Source organism: Amblyomma maculatum, chromosome 9 (assembly GCF_055883805.1).
Source record: "Amblyomma maculatum isolate TAMU_Amacu chromosome 9, ASM5588380v1, whole genome shotgun sequence".
Classification (NCBI taxonomy): Eukaryota; Metazoa; Arthropoda; class Arachnida; order Ixodida; family Ixodidae; genus Amblyomma; species Amblyomma maculatum.
Window position 1 is genome coordinate 97,423,905 of NC_139352.1, and position 10,140 is coordinate 97,434,044.

Here is a 10,140-nt window from a genome sequence, read left to right on the forward strand (position 1 = left end):
CATGCACTTTTCTACTCGCTTAATTATAATTGGTCCACAGAAAAGGAACGGAGCAGTATCTGACACACTTCTGTGGACCCCTTAATCGTGCTGTAAGAGAAGGGGAGAAGGTCGGAGTAGTGAAACGAAGTGGCGTCCGTGTGCTGTGGGATGTCAGCGCACGTTAAAGATCCCCAGGTGGTCGAAATTACTCCGCAGCCCTCCACTACGGCTCCTCTTTCTCTCTTTCCACTTTCACTCCCATCTTCCTCCCTTACCTTACGGCGCGGTTCGGTTGTCCACAGAAACAAGTGTGACAGTTACTGCGCCTTTCCCTTCATGTGAACCAATTTATAAAGAAGTGAAAGCGGAAATAGTAGTATGCTGTAGTAGAGTAGTATACCGTAGTGGAGTGCTCCGGAGTAATTTTGACCACCTGGGGATTTTAACGTGCAATGACATCTCACAGTACATGGACGCCCTGTCGTTTCTCCTCCATCGAAACCCAGCCGCCGCCGGTCGGCATCGAACCCGGGTACATAGGCACAGTAGTCGGACGTCTTACCACTGCGCCACCGCAGCGGGACTTAAGCGCTATTTCTGGATTTCGTACTATGACTATCTCCCAGATAATCTAAAACATGCATTTTACGCACCGCAAATAAAATTCTACCTGATTTCTTACCAGACGGCTAATGACTTGTTCTGTGCTCCTTCATACTGTGTTGCCATTTTTGTTCGTTCTACCTTGGTCAATATAGGGCATCGTAGCTGATATTGGGGCAGACTGCTTCGGCGACGAATAAGAAAGTGTCGCTCACGCTCCTTATTTATTTCTACATTTTGCATCCTTCGCTTGCTGTTATATCTGAACGAGGTGTAGCAGCCGTGTCATGTGATATGGCTGCTACACCCGCAGTGATAACGCTTGATACACTAATGTAACTAATTTATTGAACCAGCGATTTCAACTGCGTCAAAAGTAGGACATCGAAAACAAAGATGATTACGTGCGGGCGTGCTTAGAGCGCCAAGGATAAGCTTAATTACGGCGATCCTAGATCTCATGACGCAAGGAGGTAGCAAACTTTAACACCATCGCCACTGGTTCTCAGCAGCGTCCGCTCGCCCCGCCATACACTTCATGCCTGTATAACAAGTGGCCACGACGAGATGTAGGTCTTTAGAGTGCCTCGGGGTCTGCAGGAGGCAGTCCAAAGTGCCGCAGGATGTTCACCCTTCAGGAATCGGTGACGGCCAGGAGAGCATCGGCAGCAAGGTGGAACCACACAGGCCACGGTACGCAAGGCGAATCCACACAGCTGGCACCGAGTGCATAAAGAGGGCGATGGGGCAGAAGATTACGACTGCCAGACAAAAGCTCGATGTGCGGATTTATGTACCAGCCCACATAACGAGCAGCCACGTTTTCTTCCTGCGCGTATAAGGACAAAGGGACGATACCAACTATTTCCACATGTAGATTTTGGGGTTCACGGAGAGCAGTAATTCCCACCCTTCTAGCACACAACAGCTTATGCGGTATACTCTTATTGAGGAGGAATAGAACAAGTACAAGGACTTTATCGCTGCGCATAGTAGTAAAAATAAAATCGAAGATTCCTGGCTGAAATTCTAATGTTGTAAGCGGTGTCCAGGAGGTTTCGCACTTCTTTCGTCTTCCTAGTTAGTTGAATTGGGACGCATTTGAGGAAATAAATTACTCCTTTATTTCCTCTGCGACGGCACCTGCACAATCACAATGCGGGACTTGTCACCGCAACGCTTCGCTATTTGGACACTTCTTTTCTGTGCATAGCAAAGCGTTATGTACAGCTCATGGCCATTCGCAACTGTTGAATAAAATTGCCGAGTTCGATCAAATTGTGACTTCCGACTCATGTTTTTGCCTAAGACGACACGAAACCGTGATGGTTTAATTCCATGTAGCTGTTCTAGGCTTGACATGCCGTGGCATCGAAATAACCGTAAAAAAGCCAACAATGCTAGCAGACACAATGAGAGCGACCTTTGCTTTATCTCAGTGCGTGAGCTCCATATATTATGCCGTTTTTCTGAGGCGCTGCATTTACCGAATGAACCCTGGGCTGCCTGTTTCTCTGTGATACTCGCAGCTTACCAAAGAGCACTGCAGTGAATAGGCACGTACAGCCGCTTTATTTTCGGTCTCAAACAGCCACTCTTTCTGGGTTTCCTCTCCATAGCATTCCTGCCAAACAACATCAATACAATTATTTCTCCTCGAAAGCTTGATTATATGTCATATTTAGATGTGCTGTCGTAACGTTCATGGCTCAAAAAATTATTACCTCACCGGTTAATAAAAACTTCAGGCATCTACACACTTCATTGCTGTGCCGCACATGTGACAATCAGAGTAACATACACGCTTCACTTTCGGATTTAATTGATGTTTCATTTAAGTATGACGAGAATCCGAATTTTCCAAACATCGAGGCGGATACACCTATGCAAAAGCAATGCTGAAATGCGCAGTCTCCGCGTAGAGAGCGTCAATTTACTCAGACCTAATGACGAATTTTCTGCTTGCAGATATTACCACAGTAAAGTTGCAAACTATCAATAGATGGCTTTAACTCCTATGTGGACATGTTGTCGGGCTCCTCTAGATGGCTTCTTTAAATAGTTATCGGCAGCTTGCATGGATTTTGAGCGCATTACCCTGCTTACACGGGAAGCTTTGCAATGTCATTACATAGATGGTTGGCAGAAATATTACACGCCTCATGGTCTGCTTTTCAGCTCTGTCGTGAAGGTGCTATCCCATTCCTCCTGAAGCTCATGATTCCCGAATAAACAGGAGAGGGCACATTCGTACTTTCAGGGCGATGCCTATCACGTGGTAGCCTTTACTTGCTATAAAATGGTTGTAGCTTGGCTTTCGAGTGCGACAGATTATATCTATATTCGTAAGTGCGACAGATATATGCCGCTGTTGTGCCAAATAACAATAGCAAAACGTTTTCTGGCGTCAAGTGTCCGGCCTAGCTGCACTCGGTCGTATAGCTCGCGGCGCGAGCTATACGACCTATGCTATACGAGCTATGAGCTATGCTATGCTATGCGAGCTATACGAGCTATGAGATAGGTAAATGCGATGGTTTGAACAAAGATACAGTTTGCAAACAGTCAAGTTTTGAGATATGGTCATGTTTGTTGTGAAGTGGAAGTCCTTGTACCTCTAGTCTTCCCTCGTCACCTGCTGTCATAATAGTGAAAGGACAAAACGTCCAATATAACTTTCAGGGCGGCTTTTCGTAGACACAGCACGAATTCTGCAACCTGCGTTTGTTCTACCATGATCCATTTTATGCACTCTATGAAACAAAATTGAGCCAGGTGACCACTAAAAACTATTACCTCTTGGCACAAACGTACAGCTGAATTAGTTTGGGACGCAAAGTGGTTGTTTTCAAGCAAGCAGACCTCGAGGGAAAAAAAAGAGTACCAAGGCACGGAACTCGGGCTAATTCCAATCCACATATAACCACGCAAATGTATTCGAGTCAGAGTAGCGTGCTCCCACAGCTTCTGTATATCCATTCAAGCTAGGTATATATGATCACAGACAGAAAATGCATATGAGCTCCACAAGTAGCCTATATTACTGAGCAGTAAGTCACCTTTATGTAGAAGTTACTTCGACAGGGGCTCTCACTTGTGGCGGCGTTCGCAGTTCTAGCAGCTTCGTCGTCGTACAGAAGTCTTCCGCTGTGGTCACGACCCTAGCGGCGACCGTGCACTGAGCGATGGGACTCATCTGGCGCAGCTCGGAAACGGCGTGGAAGCCTGGGCATCGAACACCGGGGAACAGTGGCTTGTAGGTGAGGTTCCTGGCGCCGCTGGCACACCCGGTATCCAACTCGGAGCATCTGGTCGTATTGGTGCTGTTCCGGTGAGAACTCGCCTCGGCGTTGGTCGCTTTCCTATTGACGCTTCGGACTCCGTAGCCAGCGGGCCTACACATTACTCCGGTCACTGGACCAAAAAGAGAACAGCGTGACTGAGATGTTCCTGATGTCACAGCAGCTGCTGCTTGAGCCGTACTGTCTAGACCAGACTGCTGCATTGGATGCTACAGCTCCGCTTAACGTTCAGCAAGCGAAAAACATTCTAGGGGGCATTTTGGCCCACCAAAGTGGGATGAGGAGAAAGCGCTTATTGCGCGATGGCTCGAAGCTTCCCTCCACTACGGTACCTCTTTCTCACCTTTTTCACTCCCACCTTCTTCCCCCGGTTCAGTTGTCAGCTAATAATTGTGACATACTGCGCCTTTTTATTCCTGTAAGAAAGCTGTGCCGCACTGAAGGGCTGCGAAGCAATATCGACCATCTCAATTTACAGGTTTCGACCCCAACCACTGGCAGCACATCTCGGTGGAGGCTGAACAGAGACGCGACCCAGCGCTGTGCCATATCAGTGCTCGTTTAAGATCCTCAGCTGGTTAAAATTACTACGTAGCCCTCCACTTAGTTGCTCCTTTGTAGCGAAAGCTACATTAGCCACGAACGAGGAATTTCGGGCGGCGGAAAGCACAGAGCCGTTGCCTAGCAACCACCGCAGCTGGCGGACGCCGCGCGCTGCCGCGCCATCTGGCATTGAAGAAGCAACCTGAAGCAGATGTCTCGTCTTTACGACAGAAACGAAATCGTCTGCTCTGGAAATCGAACCTCCATCCCTCAGATTGGACTAGATTAGACTAGACTGGATTGGATTGGACTCGAATGGACTGGTTTGGATTCGAAAGGTTTGGATTGAATTGGAACTGGATTGGTTAGAGTGTGTTTGACTGGAACGAACTGTACTTGATTGTACTGAATTTTATTGCACTGGATTGGTTAGGAATGCAATAAAATAGACTGGATTGGATTGGCTCACACTTGATTGGATGGTATTAGAATAAATTGGAGAGGAGTAGGCAGCCCAGCGCCAGGCACACACGCTTTTCTACGTATATTCTGGCCCAGCTGAGCTAAATCACGGCCATTTGTTCTCTCTTTCCACTTCCGTAGTCACTTTGCTTCCTGCACCGTAAGCGGGTTCCATGTGCCCACAGAAACGTTTCATACCCTGCCTTTCCTTTCCTGACAACCAAATATTATTCTTATGGATCCTTCAGACGGACTGGCATCGCGTAGGTAACGGGTACCTCCTTTTGCCTCCTTTGAAATTCTGCAGCGGTTGGTAGGGTTCGAATCGAGTGCTCAAAAATAGTTATCGGGGAATGTATAAAGCAAAAGCCGTTAATGGCTCATACTGTTGGCCATGAATCTGTCACACACTTCCGTCCCACTATAACTAAAGTGACATCACATCCGGTTAGCGAGCGAGTTCGAATGTAGTCAGCAGGAGTCTGGTAAATCTAACCGATGAAGGCATCGAGGTAACTCAGTAATTTAGTAGTAATGAGATAAAATTATAATCAGTCATTAATTACTAAATAATAGATTAGGAATCCTATCTGCACTGGGAATCGTACATCTGCCTCTCGTTTCTCCGGCCGAGAGCTTTACACTGCGCCGCCTGGGATCATGAAACGCCCGTCATAAATACTGCCTACCATGAGGACGATAGTCGTGATGTCAATGACGCGGCAGTTAGTGATAATGACAATGATGAGATCATCGATGATAATGATTGTGCATTTTGTCGATAACGATAATGAGAGCAAACGTCATATACAGTGTCCATCAGCAACACTCCGGCTTTTGCATTTCTGCAATGTAGATTCCACGGTGGTACCGGAATTTTTATCACTGCGACATCACGCCGACGCATATATCAATTCTCAATCATGCATGGTTTAGCAGTGTTACACATTGACATTTTGAATAGGCTCAACGCTTAAACTTCGCCTTACGAGTAGATATCGTACCTCCTTTCACACTGACATTTCATTACGCAATTTCTGCATTCTTCCTTATTCACCACGGCTTGTCGCCATCAGACGAATGATCATACGGAACGTTGCAGCCATACGCTAATACAGCAGCTCATTATGAATGCGGTCGGAGGTCACCGGAACTTGGTTGTTACTCTGCATGGGTGAGCATAACATACGAGAAATACAACACCAGGATGATGGACAACAGTGTAGAGGACACACACTACAACACAGGTGTTGCGCTTCTCGTGTGGTATGCATCAGTACCGACTTGCCCAACTTTCTACCCTGGTGTGTGACCTTCACTCACAACATTCAGGTAAGAATACCGCTGGAAACTTTTTCTTTTTAATTTCATTAGACGACACCCGTATCTACATTCGAACAGCTTACTGAACCCTGCCGGCACAATCATTATTTCCCCATAATTAATTTTATGGCCATTTTTCCCGGTACAAGCACAGTGCTGTTCAAAATAATAATTTCGTTGTGCCTAATAATATTTAAATAGATTTAAATGACGGATTCAAAACATTAGGTGTGCTTTCAAAAAAAAAAGATCACAGGAAAGAAAATCCTAACATCTAAACTACCCCGTGTCATGAAATCAGCCTACACTCACAAGAGAAATGGTGCTTTAGTCTCTTCTCACAAATTACTGTCGCTTGGTATGGGTAAATATATCCTTTAAAGGTCCGAGAACTACACAACCGGTAAACAGCATATAATACTTGCGTATGACCAGCCATGTAAGGCACCTTTTGAGAAGGGATTCTATGACAGTTTTGCCTTGGTAGGACTTCATTTGTAAACAAATATACGAATGTAAAAACAAGACTCATTAATGCAACCCTTTCTTCGTAACATGAGAAACATCCCGTTTGAAGTTAGAAAGATTTATATTCTGCAGAATTTTTTATAGAGAACCGGGTATGCACAACAGATTCTTACATATAGTCTTCCACACTTCCTTACGCTTTGCCGGAACCGCAATATGATTGTTGAACGCATGCAGAACAAATAGTTTAATTATTGTGCTTCAGTTATTTGTAGCGGTGTCATTTTTTTATCCCTTAGATGTACGTTCTTCTCTTGTGAACTCGAATTTCTGTTAGAACTAGATTGTATTGTGGTAGAAGAAAATAGCTCAGAAGACAGGACAAGGAAGTACTTACAACACGAGCGCTGACTAACAACTGCTTGTATTCAAAGCGGGAGCATATGAATCACTGAGCGACAAATGCGCAGGAAGGAAAAAGAAAAAGAAGAGGGGCCTCAGTTAAGATAGGCCAGCTTGTTGCACGATAACGGAACAGAAGGTAAGCTTGCGCATGAAGCCCCTTTGCGGGTGATGATACGGACTTCAAATATTTCCCTGGCATGCTTTTTACGGTAACATTTCGGAATGACGCACATTTCAGAAAGCGGAACACAATTTAGAAAAGATTTACAATGCAGCGCCACGTTGCACTGCATGCGACAGGAGGCATAATAAGCGTTTTGTTACCTGCCGCACCCACGTTGTTTACGAGGTACCTTTTTCTTGCGGGGCCTCGTATGTAGGTCGGATGCATCAACGATCGCCTCAGAGAACACTCATCGCCCCTTGCTGACACTGTGCACAAAACCAACTTGGCGCTGCATAGTAAATCTTGTCCGCATTATGTTCCGCTTTTCGAAGAGTACCTCATTCTGAAATGCTACCCTGAAAAACATGCCAGGAGAATCTTTGAAGCCCTTATCATCGCCCGCAAAAAGCTCCATGCACGTGCATACCTTCAGTTTCGTTGTCGTGCTACGAGCTGGCCTATCTTAACTCTTAATGATGAGCATGACATTTTCTTTTACTGCGATAGCAATACTATACCAGATTTCGGCCCGTCACGAAGATGACCAAGACGAAGAAGAATACTAAGACTAAGAAGAAGACGATGACAAAGAAGAAGACGATGACAAATAAGACGAAGACGAGAAGACGGCGAAGAAGACGAAGAACGTTCAGTCACCCGCCGCTAATTCTTTCGCTCCGCATTCGGTTCATTAGCATTGAACGTTTCTCATTTATATGTGGACTGGTAGCTTACGCTCTCATGTCATGCCCTTAAAGGATGACCTTAAGTGTCCCCAATAATGTAGCACCTTACACTGATACGGCGTCATAGGGGAATAATGTAGCAGGCAAAAAAGCTTCCGCCGTTCCTAGCACAATTATACTAAACTAGGGTTAACCAGAGCTAAACAACTTTTTCTTCCTTCCTCTTTTTTTTCTTCCTGCGCATCTGTCACTCAGTGTATCCATACGCTCACGCTTTCAGTACATGCAGTTGGTAATGCTCGTATTTTGTCTACTTCCTTGTTGCGTCTCTTGCGCTATTTTCTTCCACCATGATCAGTTACCAACTCACCCAGAAACACACTTTGATATAGATTTTGTTCCGCATTGCTTTATTCCATTCGTCGTCCAGTTGCTGTTTGCTTCTATGTAGGCATATTTATGGTGTCTTTCTTTTTTATACAATTTATGCACTCCTATAGGGAAGACCAAACCTCATGAAAGTACCATTCTAGCAATTTCTTTCTGTCTTCAATTACTTGGGATGAAAAATAAATTCAATGTTACCTTGTAATATTTCGCTGCTGCCCCTTTCAATCTAAAATCGGAAGTCACTCCCGGATGTGCTACTGCTTGGGTGCCACGTAATGCCCAATACCCGAGCACTTAAGGCGACCAACTGAGCCTTGGCTGCTCTGGAAACGATGGGGAACAGTCGATGGCAACAGATGTGAATCGCCAGTGCCGACACCGGGTAGACGAACAGGGCGACGGCGCAGAGGATGGCAGCTGCGAGAACAGCCACGTTGTTCGCCTGCGTATGCGCATAGCAATGCAAAGACGTAAGAATCCACTGTCTAGCTCGAACTCTGAGAGACCGACACACAGCTACATGCTAACGCAAGAGGACTTCTGTCACCCTGAATGACTGCGAGTATAACAAGCATAGTAAATTTCTTCCGTGTGGTAGTACTTACAAGTTACATTATGCGAGCAGCGTACAAGAAGTTTGCCACCTCGCTGGGCCAAGCCAAAAAACAGAAACAGTCGCTGCTAAACATTTGACACATCAGCATATAAGCGCAACAAAGCAAAGAATACTGGCACCCAGGACGAGATTAACAGAAGGTTTTTCCTCTGTTTCGAGATTCCTCGATTCCTCATACCATGCTCAGTCTCTGAAATGCTAACTTGTTTATCAGCATCGAATCTTGTCTGTTTTTCTGCTATGTTTAAGCATTTGTTTTTTTGCACTGTTGCGGCGCTATCTAAACAACCACTGTGGTTTCCTTCCTGCTTTATTCAGCATATCCCTATGTTTCTACTTTTTGCACAATGTTCGTCGTCTAGTACCACTAGTCATTTTCATGTAGGCCAGTCAAGCTGCATTTCTAGCTGTTTAGCCTAGTGTACATATATCTATATATATACTCCATCGTTGCTGGAAAGTACGCTTCTATATAAGACGTCAACCACGACCACCCTAAATATTTCTGCTAAGCCAGACGAAAGACTATCTCCATAGCTTTTCCTCTACTATTTTGGTACATAATTTGAAACTTCTTCAGGCTAATAAATACTGCATCTTGTCGCCTTATTTACTGGTACAAATATTGAACAAATTGAAAGCAAACACCACTCAATTTGTTCTTGTTTGCAGTTTCCGAACACTTTTAGTATAAAAAATGTAAAATAATTACCAAACATGAAGACTGCTTGTAGCTGCTTAATGCAAAATGGAAACGCGCAGCATTTCTAATTAGACTTTAGCCTAGAGTAAGAAAAGCCACATGAAGAAACGAACAACATGAGCGCTAGTGTTGTTCGTTTTATGTGTTCAGTAATGCTCTGCGTTACAATCTCGCTCTGATCATGCATCGATAAGCGCAAAAGCCAAGCTTTCTGAGCATGTGTAACTGATTTCGTTATACACATATTGCAGCTGTGACTGCCGCCTGTGCAGCGAAGGTGTAAAATTTTATCAGAATTTGTGTTGAGGCTTTTCTATACGACTTTATGAAACGCTATTCACTGCGTCAAGCGTTTGAGTGTGGTTGGGATTATTTATATATAGGGCAGGGGTGGACTACAGGGAATAAGTACTGTGCTTTGCTTCATTGGTTCTTTGCTTTGTGAAATACCTGAGTGGAGGCCTTCGGAAGTTCAGCCAACTAATTTCACA

General features: G+C 44.9%; 1 long non-coding RNA gene across 1 annotated transcript; it reads right to left on the minus strand.

Annotated features, from left to right (window-relative positions):
• Positions 1 to 887: 887 nt before the first annotated feature.
• On the minus strand, positions 888 to 8,809 carry LOC146179805 (uncharacterized). The gene is made up of 3 exons (XR_014700946.1): positions 8,526 to 8,809; positions 3,645 to 3,999; positions 888 to 1,414 (listed from the first exon to the last, which is right to left on the minus strand). It is a non-coding gene; the product is annotated as an uncharacterized LOC146179805 (long non-coding RNA).
• Positions 8,810 to 10,140: the final 1,331 nt, after the last annotated feature.